Here is a 4,449-nt window from a genome sequence, read left to right as displayed (position 1 = left end):
ATGCACACATCCAAAAAGAAGAAAGGGCCATAATCAAAACATTAACCCTACAACTGGAACAAGTAGAAAGAGAGCAGCAAAAGAAGCCCTCAGGTGCCAGAAGGAAGGAAATAATAAGAATTAGAGCCGAAGTAAATGAAACAGAGAACAGAGGAACAATTGAAAGAGTTAACAAAAGACCAAAAGCGGTTCTTTGAAAAGATCAACAAAACTGATAAACCATTGGCCAAACTGACAAAAGAAAAACAAGAGAGGAAGCAGATAACTCGTATAAGAAATGAGATGGGTGATACCACAACACACTCAACTGAAATTAAAAGAATCATAACAGAATACTATTAAAAATTCTGCTCTAACAAATTTGAAAACCTATAGGGAATGGACAAATTTCTAGACTCACTACCTACCTAAACTAACTCAAACAGAGGTAGAACCTAAATAAACCCATAGAAAAAGAAGAGATTGAAAAGGGAATTAAAAAAACTCCCAACAAAAATAAGCCCTGGCCCAGATGGCTTCACTGGAGAATTCTACCAAACTTTCAGAGAACAGTTAACATCACTACTACTAAAGGTATTTCAGAGCATAGAAAAGGATGGAATACTCCCAAAGTCATTCTATGAAGCCAGCATAACCCTGATACCAAAACTAGGAAAGACACCACAAAAAAAGAAAATTACAGACAAAAATCCCTCATGAACATTGATGCAAAAATCCTCAACAAAATTTCAGCCAACAGAATTCAGCAACATATCCAAAAAATAAAAAAAAACAATCAAGTGGGATTTATACCAAATATGCAGGGATGGTTCAACATTAGAAAAACAATCAATGTAATCCATCACATAAATAAAACAAAACACAAGAACCACAAGATCTTATCAATTGATGCAGAAAAGGCATTTGACAAAGTCCAACACCCATTCAAGATAAAAACTCTCAACAAAATAGGAATAGAAGGGAAATTCCTCAAAATAAATAAGGGCATTTATACAAAGCCAACAGCCAACATCATCCTAAATGGAGAGACTTTGAAAGCATTCCCCCTGAGAACGGGAACCAGACAAGGATGCCCTTTATCACCACTCTTATTCAACACTGTGCTGGAGATCCTAGCCAGAGCAATTAGACTAGAAAAAGAAATAAAGAGCATCCAGATCGGTAGGGAAGAAGTCAAAGTATCTCTATTTGCAGATGATATACACAGAAAACCCCAAAGAATCCACAAGAAAACTACTGGAACTAATAGAAAATTTAAGCAAAGTTTCAGGATACAAGATAAACATACAATAACCAGTTGGATTCCTTTACACCAACAAAGAGAATCTTGAAGAGGAAATAACCAAATCAATACCATTTACAATAGCCCCCAAGAAGAGAAAATACTTAAGAATAAATCTAACCAAAGATGTAAAAGACTTATACAATGAAAACTACAAGACATTACTGCAAGAAACCAAGAGAGACACGCATAAGTGGAAAAACATACCTTGCTCATGGATAGGAAGACTCAACGTTGTGAAAATGTCAATTCTACCCAAAGCAATCTACAGATACAATACAATCCTGATCCAAATTCCAACAACATTTTTTAGTGAGATGGAGAAACAAATCACCAACTTCCTATGGAAAGGGAAGAGGCCCCGGATAAATAAAGCATTACTCAAGAAGAATAACAAAGTGGGAGGCCTCACACTACCTGATTTTAGAACCTATTATACTGCCACGGTAGTCAAAACAGCCTGGTACTGGTACAACACCAGATACATAGACCAATGGAACAGAATTGAGAATCTAGATATAAATTCATCCACCTATGAGCAGCCGATATTTGACGAAGGCCCAAAGTCTGTTAATTGGGGAAAAGACCTCTTTAACAAATGGTGCTGGCATAACTGGATATACATATGCAAAAAACTGAAACAAGACCCATACCTCACATTGTGCACAAAAACTAACTCAAAATGGATCAAAGACTTAAATATAAAATCAAAAATGATACAGATCATGGAAGAAAAAATAGGTACAACACTAGCCCTAATACATGGCATAAACACAATAGGAACCATAAGTAACAATGCACAAGCACCAGAAGAGAGACTAGATAACTGGGAGCTCCTAAAAATCAAACACTGATGCTCATCAAAAGACTTCACCAAAAGAGTCAAAAGACAACCTACAGACTGGGAAAAAAATTTTTGGCTATGACAAATCCGATCAGTGTCTAATCTCTAAAATCTACAAGATACTGCAAAACTTCAACAACAAAAAGACAAATAATCCAATTTAAAAATGGGCAAAGGATATGAACAGGCACTTTGCCAAAGAAAATCTTCAGGTGGCTAACAGACACATGCAGAAATGCTCACAATCATTTAGCCATTAGAGAAATGCAGATCAAAACTACAATGAGATATCATCTCACCCCAACAAGGCTAGCATTAATCCAAACAGCACAAAATAATAAATGCTGGAGAGGTTGTAGAGAGACTGGAACACTTATACACTCTTGGTGGGAATGTAAAATGGTACAACCACTTGGGAAATCGATTTGGCACTTCCTTAAAAATCTAGAAATAGAAGTACCACACGATCCAGCTATCCCGCTCCTTGGAATATATCCTAGAGAAATAAGAGCCACCACACGAATAGATATATGCACACCCATGTTCATTGCAGCACTGTTCACAATAGCATAAAGATGGAAACAATCTAGGTGCACAACAAGGGATGAATGGATAACCAATTTGTGGTATATCCACACAAAGGAATACTAGGCAATGATAAAGAACGATGAAGCCGTGAAACATCTTATAACATGGAGGAAGGTGGAGTGTACTATGCTGAGTGAATTTAGTCAGTTACAGAAGGACAACTATTGTATAAGAGCACTATTATAAGAATTCAAGAAAAGGTTTAAACACAGAAGAAAACATTTTTTGAAAGTTACGACGGTGGGGAGGGAGGGTGAGGGTTATTTAGATAGTAGATAAGAACTATTTTAGGTGAAGGGATGGGCAGCACTCAGTACAGGGGAAGTCAGCACAACTGGACTAAACCAAAAATAAGTAGTTTCCTGAATACAATCAAACACTTTGAGGGACAGAGTAGCAGGGGTGGGGGTCTGGGGACCATGCTTTCAGGGGACATCTAGGTCAATTGACATAACAAAGCTTATTAAGAAAATGTTCTGCATCCTACTTTGGTGAGTGGCGTCTGGGGTCTCAAAAGCTTGCAAGCGGCCATCTAAGATGTCTCCATTGGTCCCACCCACCTGGAGTAAAGGAGAACCAAGACCGCCAAAGACACAAGGAAAGTATTAACCCAAGAGACAGAAAGGGCCATATAAACCAGAGACTTCATCAGCCTGAGACCAGAAGAACTAGATGGTGCCTGGCTACCACCAATGACCGCCCCGACAGGGAACACAACAGAGAGTCTCTGATGGAGCAGGGGAAAGGTGGGGTGCAGAACTCAAATCCTAGTAAGAAGACTAGAATTAATGGTTTGAAGGAGAACTGGAGGAACCCCGGAAAGCATGGCCCCCAGATTCTCTATCAGCCTAGAACTAAAACAATTTCCAAGGCCAATTCTTCAGACAGGGATTGGACTGGACTGTGGGACATAAAGTGATACCCGTGAGGAGTGTGCCTCTTAGCTCAAGTAGATTATAAGAGACTAAATGGGCAGCTTCTGTCTGGAGGTGAGATGGGAAGGCAGAGAGGGTTAGGAGCTGGCTGAAGGGACATAGGGAATCGGGTGGAAAAGAGGAGTGTGCTGTCACAGTATAGGGAGAGCAATTAGGGTCACATAGCAGTGTATGTATAAATTTTTGTATAAGAGGCTAACTTGAAATGTAAACTTCTTTAAACTACAACAATAAAGAAACAAAAAAAAAATTAAGAGGAAAAAAAATCATCTATATGAGATCAAACAGACAACCATTACTGTAAAGCAAAGATGAGAAGGCAGGGGGGCAGGAAAACTAGCTGGGAAGGGCACAACCAGAACGGAAATAATGAGAACGTTGACACAATGTGAAGCATATAACCAGTGTCACAGAACAATTTATGTAGAAATTGTTGAATGGGAACCCATTTTGCTGTGTAAACTTTCACCGAAAATACAGTAAAATATTATTTTTAAAAAGTTTACTTTCAAGTTTTTACAGGATATTCAAAAAAATACACTCACTTTTCAAAAGGTAGTTAGATGCATTAACTTAGATTTCTGAGTGTTCCTGATGGTTAGCTACATCATCAAGCCTGGAATTCTACAACGCTCCCAGCATGCCCTTGCTCACTGATTCTTCCATATTTTTGGTTGTGAGTTCCAGTGGTCAAAAAGAGTTCTTTTTACAGGCTTTTTTTTTTTTTTTAAATTCTAGAGCTACATTTCTTTTGGCTTCATGTCTAATGTTTTATTTTCAGGACTGACATTAAAACTAGT

This window comes from Trichechus manatus, unplaced genomic scaffold (assembly GCF_000243295.1).
Source record: "Trichechus manatus latirostris isolate Lorelei unplaced genomic scaffold, TriManLat1.0 scaffold00086, whole genome shotgun sequence".
NCBI classification, from domain to species: domain Eukaryota; kingdom Metazoa; phylum Chordata; class Mammalia; order Sirenia; family Trichechidae; genus Trichechus; species Trichechus manatus.
The sequence above is the reverse complement of the archived record's forward strand: the minus strand, read 5'-3'. Positions refer to the sequence as shown.